Genomic DNA, 27,704 nt, shown 5'->3' with positions numbered 1-27,704 from the left:
CCCTAAGTAAGCTTTGAAGCCCAAATGTCATTTAAAGTGGGACATGTAGAAAAACGGATATTTCTATGTACCTACAGTAATAAAGACTTAAAAGCTATTTTCATTGTGGCAGGCCTAGCTGTCCTATATAGAAAACCAGAGTAAAAATTAAAATAGAAATGCTGTACCTCAGAAATGGAATGAGCTGGAAAAATAATTAAGCCACAATTTTAAATAGTTACTAAAAATCCAATTCAATCGAGAAGTCGTATTTGTAATAAATGTAAGGAAAAGTAACTTTTAGAAAGTTACCCTGAGCTGTGAGAAATATAATTAGACTAATCTTTTATAAGCCCTCAGCCTATGCTCAGCCTTGAACAGGTGTGAAAATGATGTGAAATGCCTTCCAAGTGAAAACAGTAGGCTGACCTAAATGACTGGGCAGAGATTACCCCTTTGAACTCCATAGAATATGCAGGATTGGGGTTGTTGGCATCCTTTTTGACATCACATTGTCAAATCCTACTTGACAGATCTGTCAAACCACATATACCACTTGGGGCATACTTGAAAGGAAAAGAATGGGATGCCGAGACAATTATTGGGGATCAGTGTCTGCTTGCTGAAGGACCCTGCCTGTCCCCTACATTATTTCCACCTCTGGGTTTGTTGTGGGTATAGTGTCTGTCTCAAAATGGATATTAGTCTTTGATGTGAAAGGATACAAGGATTACTTAGTAAACCCCCCACACCACAGCCCTCAAAGTCCAAGTTTAGTATAGCCAAAGAATTTCACCATCTTCGATTTTCCGTGAAACATTTCATTTGGGGCCGATTTGCGGTAAAACAAACAGGAACTACTGCAAAGGTAGGAAGGTCAGGGCCTAGGAAATTATATCCCATTGGTTAGTGTGGACCCAGATGTCGTGTTCTCCGACCCCCAGGACCACACAGGAAACGATTGGTGCTTCAGGTACTTGTTTATTATATTATCTGGTACAGCACATGTGTCCTCTGACCTCTTGCCTCGAGGTCCAGCTTGTTGTGTTCCTGTCCCCTCCCCTGACCGGAACTGGTGTCCGGTGTCCCCTGTCACCCACTCCCTATGATAATTTCTTATATCAGCCATAATTGAAGAGGTTCACAACTATGACCAGACACTGATACCCCACTATATAGCAGCAGGTCAGGAACATATACACCTGAGAGACCCAACAAGAAATGGAGATCCTGCATGGAATTAAAAGACCTTATTTGACTCCTTAAGTATTTACTTACTCGAAACTTATAAAAACATGAATAGTACTTTGAGCATGTCATTCCAGGGGTGCACTGAGCAATTCCAGTACTGTGGACAGGTGGAAGCCCAGATAGGAATGAGTGGTATAAAAAACAAGACATCTCAAATCGAGTGATCAGATTTAACTTTTCTCTTAGGTATTGTGGCATCTACATATAAGGTAGCAATGGTCAGAATGTTAGCCAAAGTGTCATTGTTGGGATTAGGTTTTTCAACTGAGGGCCAAAAATAATATATTTTAGCGGCGTTGGAAGGATTGTTAATAACCAGTATTATGTGGATAATAACAAAGTAATGTGTTCCCAGAGACAAGACACAAGTAAATGGAGAGGACAATGAGGAAAGTATCTAGGTTTCTAGATGGATGATATAGTAAGAACTGCTTCTTCGGTAGTAGTATGAAAAAGGAGCAAAGAGTTACAGTAAGGAAAGGCATTAGTAGAACAAACATTTAGGATAGCTGGTCATGTATTATTAAAAAAACAAAAAAAAATTAACATTTTGTAGCGAAACAAGTGCTACGATTACTGTAAATATTTTAAGAAGCTGAAACATAAGGTAAGACTGAGCAGGGTTGTCTACGTTGGCTGCAAAGATAAAGAAAGCTCTTGAGTGATTGGATGATTGCCCATTTAAATGTGCCCATTGTATGTTTAAAAAACACTATTGCCCGTCTCTTTTTCCCAAGTGTTTTGGAGTGTAATTTAGAGTGTGCATCGCCAAACTCTCAGTTCGTCACACTGCGACGGAGGAAACTCCAGGGGCCTCATTTATGAGCCCTTGCGTCACTTTTACGCCGCCGGTGTGTCACTTTTTGTGACGCACCAGTGGCGTAAAAAATGTGCCCTGTTGCGCCATATTTACAAAGTGACACATCTAGATATATGCGTCACTTTGTAAACCCCTGCGCCACATTATACCTGCGCTAGGTATAATGTATGCATGGGGGGCGTATTGACCCAAGAAAGGGTCGTAGAAGTGACGCAGTGAAATCTATTAGATTTAACTGCGTCACTTCTAGGACGCCGTTGCATCAAAATCTTGTGCCTGCCTCACAGCAGGCATAAGACTGAAGCAGGCCCTTTCACATGGGGCTTGCCCCATGTGAAAGGACACATTGCTGGAGTTGCGTCACTTTTGTGACACACTCCAGCAATGCGTCACTTTTGCCCTTACAGATACGTCAGAAATACTGACGTATCTGTAACTCCTTGCGCCATGATGCGTCATATTATAAATATGACGCATCAATCATGAGGCAAGGAGTGCGCACTGAGAAGTGACGCATCGCTGCTTTCTCATAAATGAGGCCCAAGGTTTACATAGAGGGAGCATATGTGGCTTTACTGGTGTAAACCTCCAGCACTCTTAGGGCGGGATGACCATCACTAATTTTCCCTGCAAGTGTCCGTTATGCAAGGCATGATGTACAATGCATCATAAATGCAGAGTATCCCCTCACACAAAAAGAGCAACACTTCCACTGAATTGGAGCATTTACGTTTTTGCTCAGAGACAATCCATTGCTACTTTTGAAAAGTGGTAATGAAATGAATCAAATTTATAGAGGACTAAGAGATTGTGCACATCTCCATGGAGTTAATGTCTTGAATACCAGATGCATAAATGCATTTTATTTGCAGAATACAGTTGTTGGCTTGATAGTCAGTTGATGGCGTCCTGCATCCCACAAAAGTCATTGTAAAATGAAGGTATTCTTAATAAACGATTATCTGCTGCCAAAAGGATTAACCTGTAAGGTAATAAAGCTAAAAAAAACTAGTATCATTGTCGGTGGTATATGGCCACATTAATGAAAGTCTTCACTTTAATCCTATCTTCACTCCTTACAGAAGGCCAGGGGAACTTCATAAGGATTAGTGTAATATGAGTGAGTCTGGAGACCTCGAGGGCCAGTCTGGAATGAGACTAACACTTGTGAGGCTGACGTCTGTAATCTTTACCTGCATCGATGCAGTTTTCGAACTCCAGTGGACCCACACTCGTGCTACTATTGAGGGGACTTCACATTGATAAATATATATGTGTGTATATATATATATATATATATATATATATATATATATATATATATATATATATATATATATATATATATATATATATATATAATATATATATATATATATATATATATATATATATATATATATATATATATATATATATATGTATATATATATATATATATAAATATATATATACACGCATATATATTTATATAAACTCAAGCGTATGCACGCGTAAGCACACACTCGCACACACACACATATATATATATTCATATTTATTAGCCATTTACATATGCTAGATCGCTCCTAAATATGAAAAATCTTCCACGAAGGAAAAAAAAATATGTTATTGAACTTGGAAGCGAAGGGTCAGAAAAACTGGCCCAAACACGATATAGAAAAGTGCTGACTTCTGGTTGAACCCACGCCCCTTTATTTGTTATAATCATTTGTGTAAACCCTGGATCACCTCCTCCTTATAAATGGCCAAATTCCAACCCGGGTATTTCCTTTGCATTGCAGCTCTATGGCTCTTAACGTCCACGTTGCTTTTATGATCGCTCTGTCTCAATACTGTGGCAAAAAGAGTCGTTTGTTAAGCCCCTAAAAAACACATGCATATCTGTCGCAATTGGGACCAGTTACAGTGAATAATATGCTTTATATTTGATGCTCAGGATTAAATTCGACATATTGAACTTGTTACCCTGCTAACACATGCAGTATGCTTCTCATTTTGTACATGGCTAAGTGCGGCTCGAGATCAGAAGAAAAAGAGTGTTATTTATGAAATCTAATACATGTAGCCGGCTATCCTAGACTCTTGAAGCATTTCTGGATCGGTTTTTGTCATCACATTTCTTTTCGCTGTGTGAGAATTTTACATGTCTGAGACAACTAGACTTTGGAAGAAAATGGTCACAAAATATATTTTGAAAAAATGATGTTAATAACGAGTGGGGTGATAAGCTTAGCTACTCTGTAATGATCCTTTACAATGTTTCATTCATGCAGCCATAGTATTCAAAAGGTTGTTTTACAGATACCTGCATCATCACATCTTCAGGTTGGAAGAACATCATTACATCTTTAATAAGTTGTGCACTATACATATCCTTATGTATGGTAATAGGTGTTTCCATACACAAGTAGAGTCACCGGCACACATTTTTGGAACATTTTGTTAAGATTCGTGAAACAACGCCAAAGATAAGGGCAAGTCAAAAACGCTTTTCCCATGAAAACATGGTCCTACCTACAACAATCTATTGGTGACCGCCAATAGTAATATATATACCTACCAGTAGGTATATATAGTTAGGACCTAGTTACAATAGGAAATTCCGAACATTCTATTGGGAATAACTTTGGCGCCGATTGAGGGATCTGCCTGTAATTTCCCTTAAATTCGCCTTGCTGCGCTCCGCTCCTTCCCTGAAAGTTTCGGGGGGATTCGTCAAGCAGGGACCGAGAAAAAAGGGGGGTCCCAAAACGTGTTTTCCCCATGTTAATTTCCATAGGGACATTCTGACAAGGCTACAGCTCGAACGGCTGAACGGAATTACACCAGATTTGGCAAAATAGTGGGGACTGGTATGCAGCAGTGCCTTTTGTATGTTTGGTGTAAATCCCTCCGGTAGTTTTTAAGAAAATTGAATCTGAAATTGAGTCCAATGCAATTTCACATAGGACCTTTAGACACGGCTACAGCCCGAACGGCTGAATGGAATTGTACCAAACATGGCAAAATGGTAGAGCCTGGTATGCAGAAGTGTCTTTTGTATATTTGGTGAAAATCCCTCCAGTAGTTGTTGAGAAAATTAAATTTTCCCAGATTATATATCTATGGGCGGGACACCGTGAGTGCACTGTAAGCTTACTGTACTCTGTACCTTCCCGAGTACAAGCTGCATGCTGATTGGCTGCTACTGTCTGTGAACATTCCAAAACAGAAATTGTTGGCAGCCATCTTGTGCCTCGGTAGACTGAGGCACAGAAAAACAGAAAAACAAACATGTAGAACTCAAAAAGGGGGCAGGGTAGAAGCACCCTGAAACCCTAGGCCTGCTCAGGGGGTCCCACAAGGCCCCCCCGGTCCCCCAAAATATATTTTTTTCAAAAAATCTCAGGGGTACGCACACCGTACACGTACCGTCCGCACACGGTGCACGTACGGTGATCGTACCCCCGCGATTTTTCGAAAAAAAATTTGGGGGGAGCCTTGTGGGACCCCCTGAGCAGGCCTAGGGGGGTCAGGGTGCTTCTACCCTGCCCCCTTTGCGTGTTTTGCACCTTTGTTTCACTGCTTTCTTGTGCCTTGTTTCTACCGAGGCACAAGATGGCTGCCAACACTTCCTGGTTTGGAGTGTTGACAGACAGTGGCGGCCAATCAGCATGCATTTCACAGGAAAGCAGCATGCTCATTGGCTGTCAACACTTCTAACCAGGAAGTGTTGGCATTCATCTTGTGCTAGGTAGACCGAGACACAAAAGAAGCAGAGCTCACAGCCCACACAGCTCTCACAGCCCACACAGCTCTCACAGCCCACACAGCTCTCACAGCCCACATAGCTCTCACAGCCCTCACAGCCCTCACAGCCCACACAGCCCTCACAGCCCACACAGCTCTCACAGCCCACACAGCTCTCACAGCTCATACAGCCCACACAGCTCTCACAGCCCACACAGCTCTCACAGCCCACACAGCTCTCACAGCTCTCACAGCCCACACAGACCACACTCCCACAGGCCACACAGCTCTCACAGCCCACACAGCTCTCACAGTCCACACAGCTCTCACAGCCCACACAGCCTACACAGTTCTCACAGCCCACACAGCCCTCACAGCTCACACAGCCCTCACAGCCCACATTGCTCACATCCCACACAGCTCTCACAGCTCTCACAACCCATACAGCTCTCACAGCCCATACACCTCTCACAGCCCACCCAGCTCTCACAGCCCACACAGCTCTCAGAGGCCTCACTGCCCTCACAGCCCACACAGTCCTCACAGCCCACACAGCTCTCACAGCCCACACAGCTCTCACAGCCCACACAGCCCACACAGCTCTCACAGCCCACACAGCTCTCACAGCCCACACAGCCCACACAGCTCTGGCAAAGATAATACCAGCAGTGAACAAGCACTGGCAAAGACAATAATGGTAGCAAACAAAGACTGGCAAAGACAATAACAGCAGCAAAGAAACACTGGCAAAGACAATAACGGCAGCAAAGAAACACAGGCAAAGGCAATACCAGCAGCGAACAAACACTGGCAAAGATAATACAATCAGGGAGCAGGGGCATGAAAAACGGCACAATCAGGCGACAGAAGGCCCGACAAATGGCCCAATCAGGGGGCAGAAGGCAAGATAAAATGGCACAATTAGTGGGCAGAAGGCAACAAATACAGCACAGTCAAGGAGCAGAAGGCAAGAAATACGGCACAATCAGGGTGCAGAAGGCAAGAAATATGGCACAATCAGGGTGCAGAAGGCAAGAAATATGGCACAATCAGGGGGGCAGAAGCCAAGAAATATGGCGCAATCAGGGGGCGGAAGCAAGAAATACGGCACAATCAGGGGGGCAGAAGGCAAGAAATACGGCACAATCAAAGAGCATCTTGCTCCGGTCCAAAAATCGGATCCCTAGGGCTGCTCAGGTGGTCCCACAAGAATATTAACATATTTAAACGTTATCCGCTAATGGAATAAGCATTTAAAAAACCTTGCAAATTCTCTGAAAAAACCATAGGTTTCAGGCCTTATTTAGTTAGGAATTAGCATTTAAAAAACCTTGCAAATTCACTGAAATAACCATAGGTTTCAGGCCTTATATAGTTAGGTATTAGCATTTAAAAAACCTTGCAAATTCACTGAAAAAAACATAGGTTTCGGGCCTTATATAGTTAGGAATTAGCATTTAAAAAACCTTTTAAATTCACTGAAAAAACCATAGGTTTCAGTCCTTATATAGTTAGGAATTAGCATTTAAAAAACCTTGCAAATTCACTGAAAAAACCATAGGTTTCAGGCCTTATATAGTTAGGAATTAGCATATAAAAGACCATTGAAAATGCTCCTATATAGTTAGTTGTACTAACTATATTTCGCGCACCCGCAATCCACTGCTGATAATGTCACATATTACATCATTCATGACATGATCAGTGACATCACTGATGACATCTCAAATGACATCACTGATGACATCACTGATGACATCTCGTTTGACATCACTGATCACATCACTGATGACATCATTCATGTGATAATACGATGCACCACCTCACACTCTAATATAACCTTTGATATACCCAGTGTTAAATACAGACTACCATTCTTGAAACCATTGACACACCAATACCAGTTACTACATAGGCACTCACTGATTCCTAGGTCTACACACACATCCACTCATTCACCCATACAATCACTCATACATACAGTCACTCATCAATACAACACTATCATTTGCACTCATACACCTATGCAGACTCTCACACACTGCCACTCATCCATGGAGTTACTCACACACCTAGCTAGTTATGTAAAGAATCAATCACACTTCCATTTCCTTCTATATACAGTTATACACACAACACCTTGCTTATTCAAACATATACTATCACATACTTACTCTCTTATACAATCACCGATAAAATCACTGATACAAGTACACATTGATCTGCACAGAGTCACACACCTCCTAGCCAGCCACACACACACTCAGTCTCCCATACAAATACTTGGGCAACCAATCAATAACCCATATAGCCACTCATATAGCTACTGATCAACACATGCAGCAGCTTACACAACAACAGACATACTGATGCACACATTCCGACAGTTTAGTCACTAACCCATGCATTCAGTAAGACACATTTTATCACTCACTCATACAGTCAGTCACGCACCTACTAAATCCTTCATCCAGACACTTATACATCCACTCATTCTTCAATATATAAAACATATTTAAACTTTACAGAAACACACAGTCACTGGATGATGTCATCAGTGATGTCATCAGTGATGTCATTTGAGGTGTCATCAGTGATGTCATCAGTGATGTCACTGACCATGTCATGAATGATGTAATATGTGACATCATCAGCAGTGGATTGGATTGCGGGTGCGCAAAATATAGTTAGTACAACTAACTAAATAGGAGCAATTTCAATTGTTTTTTATATGCTAATTCCTAACTATATAAGGCCTGAAACCTATTGTTTTTTCATTGAATATATATGAAAATAAGCACTAAGAAAATAAAACTTGTTTCTGAAATGAGACCCCACGGAGTCAGCGCCTGATTTCTACAAACCGATTGTCAGGATTGGAGAGAATATATATATATATATATATATATATATTCGATCACCTCCTGGAAGTCCTGAGCTGCAGAAAAAACCAGAGTCGAAGCCCCAATAACGTGCAGATGGGTTTATTAGGCACAAGGAATACTACCCAACGCGTTTCGAAGTCAGCCGACTTCTTGCTATATATATATATATATATATATATATATATATATTCACTGAAAAAACCATAGGTTTCACATCAGTTATAGTTAGCTGGAAATTTTACTGATATAAAACCATTGAAATTCCCACGTTATAGTTAGTCGGACTCACTATAACTTGCGCGTACAATGCACTGCTGATGACATCACTCATGACATCACTGATGAGACCATCCAGTGAATGTGTGTCTTTCTGAAAAATAAATTTGTTTTATATATGTATTTGTAAAGGTCGATGGAAGAATAAATGTTTAAATAAGTGTGTAAATTGATGTTTTTTTAAAAAAAATTGGTTGGGTAACTGGCATATTATGTGTATCTTAGTGAATACATATATTAGCGAGTATTGTTTAAATATTTAAATGTTTGTATCAGTGTTTCTCTTTGTGTATAAGTGGCTGCATGGGGTTGGTGACTGACTCACTGTTTGTATGTGTTTTGAAGACAGCATATGTGCAGGACTGTATGGGTGGATGAGTGTATATATGTGTGTGTTAGTGAGTGAATGACTGTCTCACTAGTGTCTTCATTAGTAACGACATATGTTTTAATCTAGTATATGTGAGTATTGATGTATATAAGTGAGTATAGTATATATAGTGAGAGATTGTAGGAGTTCCTGTGTAAATAAGTATGTGTTTCTATAAGTGATTGTTTAAGAGAGTAAGTATGGGTAAGTTTCCTTAGAAGTAAGGTGGCAGTGTGTGTATAAATGTATATGCAAAGAAATGGATGTTTAATAGTTTATTTGCATGTGTGAGTATGTGTGTGAGTAACTTTTGGATGATTGCTGATGTGTAACAGGATGTGTAGGTGTATCACTACATATGATGAGTGAGTATATGTATGAGTGACTATATAGAACTGTTGGTGAATGAGTGGATGTGTATATAGATGGTGGAATTACTGAATTGGTTGTTGTTACTGGTTTGGGTATCTCCATTTTTTAGAAAATGTTTGTTTCTATTTTTGAATATGTGTTTCAAGCGTTACATTACACTGAAATTAGGTCTGTCACTCTGTCACAAGGATGGTGTCATCAGTGATGTCATGAGTGATGTCATCAGCAGTGCATTGTACGCGCAAGTTATAGTGAGTCCGACTAACTATAACGTGGGAATTTCAATGGTTTTATATCAGTAAAATTTCCAGCTAACTATAACTGATGTGAAACCTATGGTTTTTTCAGTGAATTTCATAGGTTTTTTAAATGCTAATTCCTAACTATAACTGGTGTGAAACCTATGGTTTTTTCAGTGAATTTCATAGCTTTTTTAATGCTAATTCCTTTGTATATCGAGTTTCTAACCTTTTTTTTTTTACAATTTGCTGTTTTTTTTAAGTATTCATTTTTTTTATAATTTTTTTCTTTTGCGCTCTGGGTGCGCGCTCCTGGAAGCTTTCAGCTAAGCTCTCCTGTAAGCTTCTCCGAGAGCTCATCTGAAAGCGCACCCAGAGCGCAACTGTCGTTCGTGAAAAAAAAATATGAATGAAAAGTTAATAATAATGCAAAACATTTCGTACCATACAAATAAAATTTGTTTTTTTTAATATTGAAAATGATTATGCATTTCTATTAAAGATTGATGACGTCACTTCAGCGCACAACGTACGTGCCCTCGGAAGCGCCTACGTGCGCGGCTCCTAAACGCACGCAAAAGCGCCTACGATCGCGCCACGTGTGCGCCCCGGAAGCGCCTACGATCGCGCCACGTGTGCGCCCCGGAAGCGCCTACGATCGCGCAGCGTAAACGCACCCGGAAGTGCACCCGAGCGCGCAGCGTAAGCGCGTCGGGTCATGTGACCCTAAAATAACACTTTTCATTGGTTGCTAACAGTTTTTTTTTACAATGAATGAAATCCCCACCCATTTCCTTCACTTCTTCTTTCACTTTTGTGACTGAAAGACCTGCTTTTTTGCTGCTCCTTTTTTCTTGGTTCATCATGGCTGCCAGATCATCCAGCAGTGAAGATGACTTCATTGATGAAGAGCCACCTACCCCAAAGGTGAAGGGACATTTCATTTGGAAATTTTTTAAGTTTCCAGAAGGCCAGAAGAAGGTGAATGCACCAAAAGTAGAGTGCAGGATCTGCAAAAAGGTCCTGTCACGGGGTAACCCCCTAAAAAAATACTCTTTTGGCAACTTCACGATGATTCGCCATGTGGAGACCAGGCACCCCCAGAATTTTGCCCGAGAAAGTGTCAGGGCTCTGGCACAGGAGGTTCCCTCTACATCAACAGGAGGAGCAACTTCTTCTGGAAGAGACCAATCTCAGGGGCAGGTAGCAAACATCCAACCTGCATTCAACCATGGGGTCGTCAGATGCAGATACTGCAATCAACTCCTCACCTATGGGGAGCAAAGTGTCCTGCTCATGGTTCGGGCATTAGAGAACCATCACTGCCCTTCCCACCCCTAATTTTTTTCTTTTCTTTTTGCTCCTGTTGAGCAGTTTCTATTCCCTGTTTTTGTTCCTCTTCAGTTAAAAGAAGAAAACCAAAAGTTCTTTTCAGAACTACCTCCAATTCTCATCAAAGAGCTATAATCTTAAAAAATGAAGAGTAAGTGAAATATAGTGCATTGATAATTGAAAGGAGAATGAGTAAGAAAGAACAGAAAGGTATGAGAGGTGAAAGGAAGTGAAGTAGGAGGACTGAAAGAAGGTGAGTGTTAGAAAAGAAATTTATGACACAGTGAATAAACTGGAGGCCTCATTTCTGAAAAGTGACGCATCGCTACGTGAAAATAGCGATGCGTCACTTATCTGGACGCACTCCTTATGACATTCCACATATGTCATATTTAATATATGACTAATCAATTCGCAAGGAGTTACAGATATGTCAGTATTTCTGACATATCTCTAAACACAAAAGTAACGCATTGCAGGAGTGCGTCACAAAAGTGACGCAACTCCAGTAATGTGTCCTTTCACATGGAAAAAGCACCATGTGAAAGGTTTGCTGAGAAGCAGGCGCAAGATTTTGGCGCAACTGCATCCTAAAAGTGACGCACTGCGTCATTATTAGCAAGCTTTTTGCAAGGAACACCCCCTCTGCATGCATTATACCTGACACTATTTTTTAAAAAGTGACGCATCTAGGTACATGGGTCACTTTTTAAAACTCTGCGCCATATTGTATCTGCATCAGGTATAATGTATGCAGAGGGGGCAATCCCTCGCAAAAAGCTTGGTAATAACAACGTACTGAAATCTATGAGATTTCCCTGCGTCATTTTTTGGATGCTATTGCGTCAAAATTTTGCGCCGGCCTCGCATCACTTTTATGTTTACACATATGTCAGAAATACTGACGTATCTGTAACTCCTTGCAACATGATTCGTCATACATTAAATATGACACATCTGGAATGTCATAAGGACTGTGTACAGAAAAGTGACGCATCACACCAACAGTGTAATAAAATGTGCCTCGTTGCACTATATTTAAAGGATGCAACAGCATCCTAAAAGTGACGCAGTGAAATCTCAAACATTTCACTGCGTCGCTATTACAAAGCTTTTTGTGGGGGAACACCCCCTCTGCATACATTATACCTGACGCTATTTTAAAAAGTGACGCATCTAGGTACATGGGTCACTTTTTAAAACTCTGCGCCATATTGTATCTGCAACATGATTCGTCATACATTAAATATGACACATCTGGAACGTCATAAGGAGTGCGCACAGAAAAGTGACGCATAACACCAGCAGTGTAATAAAATGTACCTCGTTGCACTATATTTAAAAAGTGACGCATCTAGATAGATGCGTCACTTTTTGAATATTGCATAACAATGCGCATTTTTTTACACCGCTGGTGCGTCACAAAAATTGACGCACAGGAAGCGCAAAACTAACAGCGCAAGGCCTTCATAAATATAGTCCTGGATTTAGGGGGTCAGAGGGGGTCTACTCTTCCCCCTTATGATCCAATCAGCTTCCTGCGCGCAAGTCGCTCGTCGCGCCTGGAGCGCTCTCCCGTGCGCGCACGGGAGAGCGCATATTCCCGCGCAAAACGAAAAAAAAATTTTAATGCCCTGCAGGACCCTATTTTAGTCCCTACATCAAACCTAGGGGGTCAGAGGGGGTCTACTCTTCCCCCTTATGGTCATTTGCCCCTTTTTTTTTCAAACCCCTTCTGTCTCGATTTTACCGAGACACAAGATGGCGGCCGCTCCGCACTGTTTAGAATGTTTACAGACAACTGAGATCCAATCAGCTTCCTGCGCGCAAGTCGCGTGTCGCGCCTGGAGCGCACTCCCGTGCGCGCACGGGAGCGCGGCTATAGATATATATATTTTTTTGAACCTTAATTACTTAAAATCCACTGGAGCACATATCTTGAGACATAGCAAAGGCACATCGGGCTACCAGTCCCTACAATTTTGCCAAGTTTGGTGGAAATCCATTCAGCCGTTCGGGCTAAAAGTGAAATCGACCGCCCTATGGAAATTAACATGGGGAAAACGCGTTTTGGGACCCCCCTTTTATCTCGGCCCCCGCTTGACGAATCCCCCCCAAACTTTCAGGGAAGGACCGGACCGCCATGAGACCATTTTCCTGAAAATTTCAGGCAGATTCGTCAACCGGCGCCAAAGTTATTCAAAATAGAATGTTGAGATTTAACATTGAAAATTATCCTAACTATAACTACCTACTGGCGACCGCCAGTAGGTAATATATATATATATATATATATATATATATATATATATATTACCTACTGGCGGTCGCCAGTAGGTATATATAGTTAGGATTTTTTCTCTATGGGATTTCTGAAAATTCTATGTCTAATAACTTTGACGTTTGTGGACGGAATTGGCTGAAATTTTCAGGAAAATGGAACATTTTGTTTCTGAGCAGCCCCTGACAATTTGGGGGGGTTTCATCAAGGGGGGGCCGAGAAAAAAGGGGGGTCCCAAAACGCGTTTTTCCCATGTTAATTTCTATAGGGCGGTTGGCCTCACTTTTAGCTCGAACGGCTGAATGGATTTGCACGAAACTTGGCAAAATTGTAGGGACTGTTAGCCCGATGTGCCTTTGCTAGGTCTCAATATATGTGCTCCAGTGGATTTTGAGTAATTTAGGTTCAAAAAAAGATATATATCTGGGCGGAGCCTAACCACACATCTGATCTGATTGGCTGTCAGCACTTCATCCAAGAAGTGTTGGCAGCCATCTTGGGACCAATATACATGATAGCACCTCATTAAAAAGCATTGTAGTTAATAGAGGGTTTTAGGACTTTAGTTACATTATAAATCATTTGTTGATGGTACCATACTCGTTTTAGGAATTGTGGTGGGTTCTAAGGTGATTTTACCATGTGAAAAAACCTTCTGCTGTGATATCATTAATATTGTTTGAAAGAAAACTAATATCTCATGATTTTCCCACAGTGGTTTGGAAGGGGATCTATAAGCTAAACTGAAAGCATATTTTCTGTAAATTCACATTATCTTTCTCAGTCATGTGAAAATGAAGTCTGACATTCTCAGTAAAACATGTACATCCAACAAGGACAGAGACTGTCAGTTGATTCCTTTGTGTTCTACTGCAGCCTCCTAGAGTGTTCTAAAGAACAACTAGAGCGCTAACAGTCCCACTTATTACAAAGGTATGGCACACCTGAAGCCATCTTGATTGGAATAAAGTGGTAACTCTTAAAACATTTAATTTAAAAAGAAACAACATGAGGGGGTATATTTTGCCATAGAAAGTATGATTAGTGCTGCAGAATGAAAAATTAGGGCACATTTTGAGTGACTTCTCAAATCCTTTTCTATTTCAATAAAACATTCTGACATGCAGTCTCCCAAAATGGCCACCAGAGACAAAAGAGCCCAAATGTAGCCCAAATATCACCCAGATGTAGCCCAAGTATAGCCCAATGACAGAATGTCCCAGAGTGTTCTAAAGAACAACTAGAGCGCTAACAGTCCTACTTATTACAAAGGTATGGCACACCTGAAGCCATCTTGATTGGAATAAAGTGGTAACTCTTAAAACATTTAATTTAAAAAGAAACAACATGAGGGGGTATATTTTGCCATAGAAAGTATGATTAGTGCTGCAGAATGAAAAATTAGGGCACATTTTGAGTGACTTCTCAAATCCTTTTCTATTTCATTAAAACATTCTGACATGCAGTCTCCCAAAATGGCCACCAGAGACAAAAGAGCCCAAATGTAGCCCAAATATCACCCAGATGTAGCCCAAGTATAGCCCAATGACAGAATGTCCCAGAGTGTTCTAAAGAACAACTAGAGCGCTAACAGTCCTACTTATTTCAAAGGTATGGCACACCTGAAGCCATCTTGATTGGAATAAAGTGGTAACTCTTAAAACATTTAATTTAAAAAGAAACAACATGAGGGGGTATATTTTGCCATAGAAAGTATGATTAGTGCTGCAGAATGAAAAATTAGTGCACATTTTGAGTGACTTCTCAAATCCTTTTCTATTTCATTAAAACATTCTGACATGCAGTCTCCCAAAATGGCCACCAGAGACAAAAGAGCCCAAATGTAGCCCAAATATCACCCAGATGTAGCCCAAGTATAGCCCAATGACAGAATGTCCCAGAGTGTTCTAAAGAACAACTAGAGCGCTAACAGTCCTACTTATTATAAAGGTATAGCACACCTGGAGCCATCGTGATGGGAATAAAGTGGTAACTCTTGAAACATTTAATTTAAAAAGGAACAAAATGAGGGGGTATATTATGCAATAGAAGGTATTATTAGTGGTGCAGAAAGAAAAATTAGGGCACATTTTGAGTGACTTCTCAAACCCTCTTCAATTTCATTAAAAAATTCTGACATACAGTCTCCCAAGATGGCCACCAGAGACAAAAGAGCCTAAATGTAGCCCAAATATCACCCAGATGTACCCCAAGTATAGCCCAATGACAGAATGTCCCAGAGTGTTCTAAAGAACAACTAGAGCGCTAACAGTCTTACTTATGACAAAAGTATGGCATACCAGAAGCCATCTTGATTTGAATGAAGTGGTAAGTCTGAAAACACTCAATTTAAAAAGGAAGAACATGAGGGGGTTACTTTTGCCATAGAAAGTATGATTGGTGCTTCAGAAAGAAAAATTAGGGATCATTTTGAGTGACTTCTCAAATCCTCTTCTATTTCATTAAAAAAACTCTGACATGCAGACTGAAACATGCACTTTGAATACCAGCAGCAGACGTCCCTGGTGAGCAGTAGCTTTACTACAGTGATCTAATGTGCAACTAGAGTGCTAACATTCAGAATTTATGGCAAATGTGTGACACATCTGAATGCCTTCTTGATGGAACCAAAGTAAACAAGCATTGAAAATGCAATAGATATCGCCCTCGTTTAAGTTAAAGCCATTCTGTTTGTAATGAGGTGGCTTTTTAGCTTTGCTTTTATTAGTGTTTTTTCAACTTTCATGTAAATAACATGCATCTGTATGCATATAAGTATATGTATGCATACATTTATGTTTGTATTTATATAGATATACAGATGATATATGTTTATATATGTATGTATATATATATATATATTCACTGAAAAAACCATAGGCTATAGACCATATATAGTTAGGAATTAGCATTTACAAAACCTTGAAAATTCACTGAAAAAACCATAGGTTATAGACCATATATAGTTAGGAATTCGCATTTACAAAACCTTATTTTACTCACACAAAACCATTGAAATTCCATATATAGTTAGTTGCACTAACTATATATCGCGCACCCGCAATCCACTGCTGATGATGTCACATATTACATCATTCATGACATGGTCAGTGACATCACTGATGACATCACTGATGACATCTCAAATGACATCACTGATGACATCACTGATGACATCTCATTTGACATTACTGATCACATCACTGATGATATCATTCATGTGATAATACGATGAACCTCTTCAGACTCTAATATAACCTTAGATACAATCAGTGTAAACAGACACTCACAGACTGTCACTCATCCATGGAGTTACTCACACACCTAGTCAGTCATGCAAAGAATCAATCACACCTCCATTTCCTCAACTATACAGTTATACAAACTTTACTTATTCAAACATATACTAACACATATTTACTCTCTTATACAATCCCTGATACAAGTTCACAATGATCCATACAGCCACTCACACATTCACTGGCTCTTATGCACAGTTATTTATATATGTCAACTCTCACATGTACTGTGTTTTACATATGTACTTACTTTGACATGTAGCACTGAGATATCCATTCACTCACCAATACACTCATGCACACAGCCAACCGCCCATACAGCTGTTTCCACATGCACTTTTGAAACCATACATCTAGTGAATCAACTGCTCACACATCTATGCACAGAGTCATACACCTCCCAGCCACCCACACACACACTCAGTCTCCCATACAAATACTTGGGCAACCAATCAATAACCCATATAGTTACTCATATAGCTACTTATCAACACATGCAACAGTTTACAGAACAACAGACATAATGATGCACAAATTAAGACAGTTTAGTCACTAACCCATGCACTCAGTGAGACACATTTAATCACTCACTCATACAGTCAGTCATGCACCTACTAAATCCTTCATCCAGACACTTATACATCCACTCATTCTTCAATATGTAAGACATATTTTAACTTTACAGAAACATACAGTCACTGGATGTTGTCATCAGTGATGTCATCAGTGATGTCATTTGAGATATCATCAGTGATGTCATCAGTGATGTCACTGACCATGTCATGAATGATGTAATATGTGACATCATCAGCAGTGGATTGCGGGTGCGCGATATATAGTTAGTGCAACTAACTATATATGGAATTTCAATGGTTTTGTGTGAGTAAAATAAGGTTTTGTAAATGCGAATTCCTAACTATATATGGTCTATAACCTATGGTTTTTTCAGTATATATATATATATATATATATATATATATATATATATATATATATATATATATATATATATATATATATATATCCAAACACCTTCCTCAGTGAAAAGAAAGACGAGGCCACAACAGGGGAACCATATGGAGTCAGTTTTATTCAGAAAACACCCGTTCCGGGGGATGCATTTCGGCGTGAGTATGCCTTCTTCAGCGCCTGGGGTGTGTGTGAGGGAGCGGGCGCTGATGAGCAGGTAAAATACCCCGCCCACCCCTCAAGCTCAAAGTTCACTCCGCCCCTCCCAGGTGAAATCCTTCAGCGTGTGCCTTCCTGATGGGCGCCTAGTTCACAGCGCCTACAAGTCCCAAAATGCAGTGGGTTTGTTGCATAGGTGGAGGAAACTGAGGGCGTTGTTATTGCTGAGTCCCCAAAGTCAGAGTGTCCCCAAATGTCCGCTTACTCCTTAGGTCCCCAACTGCAGCAACCCACAGGACATGGGGCCCTTTACAGCAGGGGCAAGGAAGGGATTCTCCTCACCGACGAGCAGCCGAATGGCTGCCACACCGCTTTTGAAGGCACCCTCGGGAGAGGGGAAGCGCTGTACAGGATGAGAGACAATCAGAAAACCACTGAATGATAGGAGAGGCAGCTGGGTTGTGGACAGCTAATGCATTTTCTGAGGTCAAGGCATATTTTGAAGGACTGATGAAATTGAAGCAAGGGGTTTCTTCCGTGAGCTGGTTCCTGACCTGCCTATTATTGCTCCAGCTACAACCAAGGTTGCCTGCATATGAAGAGGTGTCTTTTTTCTGGCTCCAGGTGGCTATGCAAATGTATGAGGAACAACCCACTAGAAGAGAATATTTTGGAGCTGACTCCAAATTCCACCTATTTAAACCACCATCCCAACCATAGACGTCAGGGGATCCTTAAAAGTGTGACAGCTCATTGGCAGTGGCTTTTTGGCATAACTAACCAGAGATCTGGGTCTGAGTTGCATAAAAGTGCCACAGTGACAGAGTGCAGAGGCCTTATAATTTTACAGATGCTCAACTTAGTGACAATGAGCTGTAAAGGAAGCACTAAAAACAAAATGCATTCTGTGATTGATCAAAATTCCATGGTAGCCAGATGCTACTCTGTCAGTGGGCTGTAACACACTTAGCAATGTGTTCATCCTATTTGAAGCCTTTAGAATAAGTCTGTGTTGCAGAACATTATTCAGTGGTTGAAGCTGATATATCTTAGGAGCACTATGATAAGTCTACGCTGGCATATACTAATTGTATGTATGTCTTTATGTGTTTGTTTGTATATCTTTTCCTACAGGTGCTGATACACCCCTAATTTTGGGTTTTTTTTGGATTGAGCAAATTGCTCTCCTAATTTTTAAGCACTTTTTTCACCCTTCCTTTTCACTTTCACGCCCCCAGGTCAGGGTGGACTATTAGAGTGTCCATACCGCCGGGGTTTTAGTCCTGAAGAATGCCATGGTGAATATATACCACATTGAAGGCAGAAACATGTTGACTGATTTTAATTAAATTTGTGGTATTTAGCTGAATTTAAACTAAACCCTAATAACCTTGGCTATTAAATTCAGACACATATACCACTTACACGTGTCTTAGGGATCACTTATTAAAGTTTTTTTTTTGATACCCTGTTAGTCACTTTTAATTTGAGAATCTTCACAACACATCCTCCCCACACAACCAGCTCCGCAGTCTTTCTGGCGTCGTAGCACACCGAAGAGACACTCGGTCTCTTCGGTGGGGCCCGATGATGAAGCATGACACTGACTAGGTCGGTGTGTGAGGGCTTTCCTACTCAAATAGAGTGACTGTGATCCCACTCAACTAGAGTGACTGTGATCAATACTATCCGCTTATCTTTTTGCTCCACATTCCTGGTAGCCGTGGGCTTGACCAGTCCAGACCTCTCTCTCTCTTTTTGTTGTTTGAAGCTGATATAAGTCATTGCTACTAGAAAAGAAGTAACTGAAATAGCAGCATATCTTTCAAACCACATCCAACAGCTCGGGGACTCACATACAGTTGATTTCAAGCGTCCCCCCAAGCAGATTGTACAGATTGCATAGGTACATGGCATAAATGTATCATCTCACCCTGAGTGGTCATGGGTAGGGGTTTGTGAAGTTGTTCTTTGACTCATAAACATGCATCTTTTTTCTAATAAGCAGGACCAGTGTTAAAGTGCTTATACTCTCTGCTTAGAACATGGTAACGTAGTCTTATACCAAAGTGCCATATTTAATAAATGTTTAAGGTCCTAGTGAGGTGCACTACATGTGCCCAGGGCCTGTAAAGTAAATTCTACTAGTGGGGCTGCAGCACTGATTGTGCCACCCACTTAAGAAGCCCCTTAAACATGCCTCAGTCCTACAATTGCAGAGCCTGTATGTGCATTTTTAAACTTCAATGTCTACCTGGCAAGTTAACCCTCTTGCCAGACCTAAACCTTCCTTTTTAATACATAGGTCACCCCTAGGTAGGCCCGGGACAGCCCCAAAGGCAGAGTGCAGTGTATTTAAAATGTTGGACATGTACTTTAAGTTTTACAAGTCCTTGCAGTGAAAACTCTTAAATTAGTTGTTCACTACTGCAATGCCTATCTCTTCCATATGATAACATTGGGGTTGCCTTATTGCATTTTTGTAAGTGTATTTCCCAAATGAAAGAGATGACTGGTTTATATTGGGTGTTTCTGGAATCCCAATTTAAAATTCTAACATGGTAAATTCAGATTTTAAATTACAATTCTGAAAAAGACACTTTTACACTTTTACTTTAGGAAGTTGGCATTTTCTTGCATTAGCCATTGGGTGCCTGCAGTCAGTCTCTGGTCACATGACTGGATGGGATTGGCAGTTGGGCTTTGTGTATACCTGCCAGACAGCCACACACAATGGGAGCTTTGGTGTAACTGGATGGGCCATCACTGGCTGGATGGGAGGCAGGGGCGTAGCTAGAGCTTGTGGCGCCCGGGGCTATCCTTCAGATTGCCGCCCCTGGGGGGGTGCTGGGGAAAAAGGACGGCGAGCACCTGAAAGAGGTCCGAGAGACACGTAGTATCGCCGCTAATAGTTACCTCGATCATGCAAGTTACATGCACATATATGACACGGCCCAGGGCTAGATAGCCCCGGTCCCCAAAACAGTGCCGCCTTGGACGGACCGCCCCCACCTAGCTGCGCCGATGAAGGAAAAGCAGAAGGAAACCCAAAACTTTTATCAGTTCTACCTACCCTGTTTGTGACATCTCACTCATAACATCACAGCTTGTGCAGGACCCCTGTCCCCTATCTGCCCCGTCCATGACCTCAGCAATGTCTGCAGACCGGTCCACCACACTGGGTTTGACCACAATTCTCTTTGCAGCACCTTCAGGATACTACAGGTGAGTCCTGCAGATGGGGCAGAACCAGGCCGGATGAGGGGGGAGAGTACTTAGTTTCTAAAATGCAGAGTGCTTTACGAAAACAGAGAGAACCACATGCTGGGGGTGCGGATATGTGCAATGTAATGCAGCTTTTCAAGCGATATGGCTAAAAATGGCATCGCTGCCAAGGTTTCAGATTACTATGTGTGACATTTTCATAATGTTAGAATAATTATGAGTGACATTTCAACGACTATGAGTGACATGTTCTCGCATGCAAAATCAAGCAATGAAGACGAGGGAAACATATAAATATCAGAAATTACACCCATTTGAGAAACAAAAAACTCTAAGAACAATGTAAAACTGCAACAAAGCACCAGAAAGGAAGGGCACTAACCTAATATCCTTGTCACCTGATTATAGTGTTAAACAAATGTGTAACCATGATATTAAACAAGTCATTCAGTGGCAGTACTTTATTAATGTTCTGTGCACACATCCAAGCATCACACGTGCAAAAATAATACTTACTGGATGCAACAGATTGTCATTTGCATTACAAAATAAATACTATACTTTTAAAGTCCTATGTTTGGGGGGTAGTATTGGGGACTGATGGGAGCCACACATGCCTAAAATCTCCCCAGAAGCCTAAAATCTCCCTAGATGCTTCTCGGTGATCATGAGAAATTATTAAACAGCTTGCTGGCTGGCCTTAGTTTCCTATAAGTGGCTCGAAATCAGACTTTCTTCCCTGATCTTAGTGAGAAACTGATAAGTAAAGCAGAAAATTGTAAAATATATTATTTCAATGTCATTCTGCTGCATCCAGAGGAATCATCTTTGTCTCCTACAATGGACAGCTTCGGTATTTGCATCAAGAAAGCTCACAGGGTTGAGCACTTGCTGGAGTGATATGTGTATTCCATGACCTGGCCTTTTGGGCCACTTCCCACTGTCTGGCCAATGTAGACAGGTGTTGGTGGCTGCACTTCCATGATGTGGCTTCAGATGCAGAGTTATACTCGGGGGTACGTAGCTCGTGAATCACCAGACACACAACAGTACATTCAAAGGAAATGTATGCATTAAAAATTCAAACTTAGTTAAAACACAAAAAAGCACTAGTTTTTCATTCTTCCAGAGCATTTTACTGATCTGCAGTTTATCAAGCAACGTGGTAAAAGGTAGCGGACTAAATCAAAAATACATAATTACTGCAAACACGGTCACATGCTGGGAGACTGTTCTATAGCTACGAGTATGGTGCAGGTTACATTTTCTGAGATTATAAATACACCTGTGGGGGTATTGGCGGAGGAGACATGTCTCTTTTTCTGAGCCTTTTACTGCACAAGTGGGCAACCTGGTGGAATAGGTTCAGTAAGTACTCTGTGTCTATAATTGTACACTGGTCACCCACAGAAGGGGCAGGGGTCTTGTCTGGTTTCTGACCTTGTTATCACACATGTGGGTTAGAGTCGGTAAGTGCCGTGTGTGGTGCACGTTATACAACTTCGGAATAGTATACAAAATAATTAAATTTACTTTATCACATAATTTAATCACCTCTACCACATAATATGAGCCTCCATTACCTTAGGGCCCCTGACTCTAGATGCAGCACGTACATGGTGACCTTGCACTTCTGTTTGTATTGAGCGGCTCAGAGAGGCTTGTTGAGGCTGAAAGATCTCACACTGCTTGCAATATTAATACATAGAACAAAACATCTATGCTGTACATTTCATCTTTAAACCTGTGAAAGCCTGCACTTGGTTGTCGTGATAGGGTGTGGGCGGTCGTGCTAGCTTCCCTCTCACTGGAAGACCGATAGAGGAGCCCAACAGTGGATGCCTGGAGCCTCGGGAGGAATAAAATTTCGTAACAAAATCTCATTAGTGTTCCTCAGTGTGCCGCCTGTTTTTAAACGTGCCGGGCGCTTCACAATAAGTGTGTATGAGGTGGATTTGTAAACACATGCGGATAATGGGAACAAAAAACGTGAGGACGGAGATGGGATTCAGGTACACTGAATACGTGTGACTGCAGATGGATCTTCAGCTTTAACAGGGCAAACAGCTGCAGATAGATAACCGCAGAGCGTGCTAAGCCACAAAGCGTTTATAATTTTAAAACACATTGAAATAGAGTGAGATCCCTCACTCCTGGCACACCTGATTCACTTAATACTGGGCCCCAACGACTCCCGCTGCAAACACCGTCGCCGCCGCAGGCATGATTCAGAGACCCACACATAAATGGGGCCACGGGAAGCGAAAATGCGAACTGCCATTTTACAATGAACCATGTTTGTCGAGCAATGCAAATCTGGTTGTGCATAGTCAGTACGATAATATCACTCAAAAGTATTTTTTTTTAATTAACCTGCAGAGCAGAGCCTTTGCCGCCACAAGGAAGCCCTCACCTGGCAGGCTCGAGCGCGTTGCAGCACCGGGGACTGGAGGCAGAGCTGATGTACTCGGGAGCTCAGCTTCCGTAGTTAACCAACGCCCGCGCGTTGGAACTCTGTCTCTGGCCCAAGTCAAGTTGGGGTCAGGAGAGGCGCTCGAGGGCTCCTGCAGCTCTAAAGTGCGGTGCGGTGCTGCTGCGCCTGCGCAGAGGAATCATGCTGGAGAAACGCTTCCAAAACGGCGGCCGCGCTGCACTGGTCCGTTGCGGCGGCCTTTATAATTTATTTGAGGACACTGACTGACAGAAGTCAATGTCCCCAAATAAATTATAAAGGCCGCCGCAATGGGCCAGTGCCGCGCGGCCGCCGCCCTCAAAATGCTGCCGCCTGGGGCGGACCGCCCCCCCCCGCGCCCCCCTAGCTACGCGGCTGATGGGAGGGGGAGCTGGGCCCAGCCTCACTTAAACCTCAATTGGCTGTGTCCTGTAACCACAAAAAGGGCGTATGTGCACTTTAAAGGCATACCTCTAGAAGCTTCTCTCCCCCTGCAAAGGCACAGTTGTATATACAAGAAAGACCTCAGGCACCACCCCTTCAGCACACTTCTGTACCTGTGGATACTCTGCCAGGAACAAGGACTGCTGTGCTGCTACAAGGGCTGCCACTCAGCTGGACTGCTACTCAGCTGGGCTTCTTCTATGCTGTGCTGACCTGCTGCCTACTGCCCTCTTGCCTGGGGGAGAAGGACAGGACCTGCATCAATAGAACCCAGAACCCTAGAGTGACTCCAAGGGCTTGTTGGCTATTCTATCGATCCAAACCTTTAGGGACATAACATCCTTCCAACAACCTTGCACTGCACTTTGACTCTGCCATCTGTGAGTTCACCTTGCCAGGCCATGCCAACCAAGTAGTGGACCCTTGGAAGAGGGCTTAAAGTACCTTTCCAGGCCCTGTGATACTAGTGGAACCAAATCATCTCCCCTTCTGCTTAATGCAACCCTGAGCAAAATCCACGCATCTCAGCTGCTGAGTGGATTGGACCCATCACAAAAGACTTGCATTGCTGTCCGCCGCCTGCATCACCTTTGAAGCCACCACTGCTCAACGCCTTCTTGGTGCAGGCCCTCACATCTCTCGTTGATGGCAGCCTTGATGCCAGACTCCGTATTGCAGCCTCACAGCTCTTTGGAGCTGCTGCATCTCCCCGACTGCACACTGCATCTTCAAGACTGGAGTTCGCATCGCAAGCCCCATCAACAAGATCCTCTATGACAAGAGGACAGGATGTCACACCTCAGCCTCACTGCATCTCAGAATTAACGTATGACCTCCACTGTGTAATGCATCTTTGATATGTATCCACGCAATACTCTGCAAACCAGGATTTAAGGTTCTCTGCTCATTAAGCCTTGCTGGGTCCCTGTATCCGGCCTTAACATGTGACTTTGTCTTGGTCCAGTGCAACCCGATATCCACAGTTGGCACTTTACTCCCTTTGGAGCTATTCTCCCTAAAAACGTTAAAATGCAATATTTCTGATTCTACTAATTGATTTTTCATTTTTTTGGTCTTGTTTTATTTATTACATCTTGCTCTATTTTTAGATTTTGCCTGCACAGCGGTCACTCCTGTACTGATGCCACCATGCTTCCTGCCCCTTTCTCTCTCCCCTCATGGGCTCCTTCTCTCGTGGCTACCTCATCTCCTAACCTAGGACACTGGCACACCTTAAAGTTCAATAAAGTATTTCGGCTCGTTATAACAGCACCAATTATATTGCACAAAGTCACTTTTTTATGACACTGGGGAGATGACGTGATTTAGCCAGGATCATAGAATGTTCAGCCTATTCTGAGACTCGAAACTGGTTCCCCAAATTGGCCACACTTTCTGTTTTGCCACCTCTCTGTTATAGTCATCTGCAACATGTACAAAAAAACATTGGCAAAGACAATAGATTTTGCATAGACTAAAGCTATTGGCTTTGCTAATCCTTGTTCTAACTTGGTGTGGGATCCTGTTTGTGTGGTGTTTTCACAGTTGTACTGCTCAATATGTTGCAAAAATACTTTACACATTGCCTCTAAGTTAATCCTGACTGTTCTGTGCCAAACTATCAGGGGTTTGAGCACAGGCCAATTAGGGGTTTGCTTGTGCCTATCCCCAACTAGGACTGTGACTGCTAGTTACCAGGACTCATACCCCAGCCAACCAGTAACCCAATTTCTAACACTCTGCAAAGAATTTTAAAAAAAGTCAGTGCCCAATTCGACTGCAACTATTGGACAATTTAGAGCAATGGAAGACTGGTATCACTTGACAGCTGTTCCCTGCTTTGAATCCCACAGGACCACAGGGGTTGCCAGCCTGCCTGATCATGCACTCCATTCTTCCGCATTGCTGTCAATACAGCCAGTTATACTATTAACCCAGCATCTGTACTGTACATCATGGTATATGACCATTTATATATTAATTATATTGTGTATTCTTTTAAAATATATATGTGCAATGTGATGCATGTGGGCCAATGAAATGTCAAAAAATGTATACATAATTTTGTAAATGTATTTTATTTATATTTTTAACATTTTGTTCAGTTGTACAATGTGAAGTACTCGAGCACTTGCAATGTTTAAAGTAAAGTGACATTTTTTCTCTTCTACTTATATATATTTTTCAAATGTTGGACTTCGTGTTGGTAGCGTTCTTCCCTGCCTCCATTGATTTGTAGGTGATCACATTGTATTCCAAGTGTGAAGTGGGACTTACCTCCAGGCTTGATTGGAGTAGATTTGATCTGTTTGGACTGAGATACTATTGGAATAGATATGTGTGTAACTTATTTGAATACAAAGTGGCTTCCCCCATTATAGTATCCCTGGATTACAACTCAAATTAGGCAGTATTACAAGAGTAATGGTCTGATTCAGAGTTTGGCAGATAGGTACTCTGTGACAATTGTGATAGACATTCCGACCACCTCACTACACATCCATTAGGATATAATGCACTTATAATACCTAGGTCGTGTATATATGTTACGTTTGTGATGGAGTAACCCTTTCACCAAGCTATAAATTAGGCCCTAAAGTGTTGTCAATTTGCAACAAGAGATAGGTCACTGCAGTTGGACATCTGTGCCTGCACCTTAGTGGGTTGCATTTATTAGCAAATGAAGTCGTGCTACTGGAATAATAATTGATATACATTTGTGAATTGGCCATACAGCACTGTCCAGGCATATGTAAAATCTAAGATCCAGGAAGCAGTTTGAAAGCCAACTATCAATTGGTTATTTTTTGGGGGTCTAAATAAGGTGGGCCTTCTTTAGAGCAGACTTATAAAATCCTACATCCAGAGCAACGCTACTAGATGAAAAGTCAGAGGCTCACATTTAGAAACAGCAGAAGAGGTAGCAAAATAAATCACAATCAGAGTCTGGTTCACAAAATATATTTGATATGTGTCTTCTGTGTATGGAGTAAAATTCTCCACTGTCATGGGATTTATATTTATAGATTCTCAGGAGTATTTTTTAAACTCCTTTGAGAAATCCATGTTTCTCACAGTCTTCACAATTTATACATATAAAAATGCATATGATGTATATTTACATATGGCATAATGTGAAGATAAAGTGCATATATACCTTAAATGAATTGTTTGCTTCTCAACTACGAAAATATTTTTCCCCACGGAAAAATCCCTGCCCCTACACACCAACCAATGACACTTTCATTTAATCGCCATAAAAATGCATTTACTGCTGCCCTTGAAAGAAGTGAATTCAGAAGGATATCTGAGGCGGTAAACTACCTGAAAAAGTTTAAGAATACTCCCAAGCTATTTCCGTAGAAAGGGTGTGCTTGTCCTTAGGAAGGGTCACATTGCTTCTGGACCCTAACATCAAAGACGAGGTTAGTTTCTGTATGAATATTTCAGGAGAGCAATGACTTGGGGCACAAAGCTGTTTTAGATTCTTCCTGAAAGTGAACATAGTTGATAATGCTATAAGCTCAGGCACCAGCAAGTATCACAACTCATTTCCTTGCCGAAGTTTACTATCTAACTATGTCAAGCTACTTGAATTCTAGTCAGTGGTTAAATCTGG

Source organism: Lissotriton vulgaris, unplaced genomic scaffold (genome assembly GCF_964263255.1).
Source record: "Lissotriton vulgaris unplaced genomic scaffold, aLisVul1.2 SCAFFOLD_598, whole genome shotgun sequence".
In the NCBI taxonomy this organism is placed as follows: Eukaryota; Metazoa; Chordata; class Amphibia; order Caudata; family Salamandridae; genus Lissotriton; species Lissotriton vulgaris.
This window is presented reverse-complemented; position numbering follows the sequence as displayed.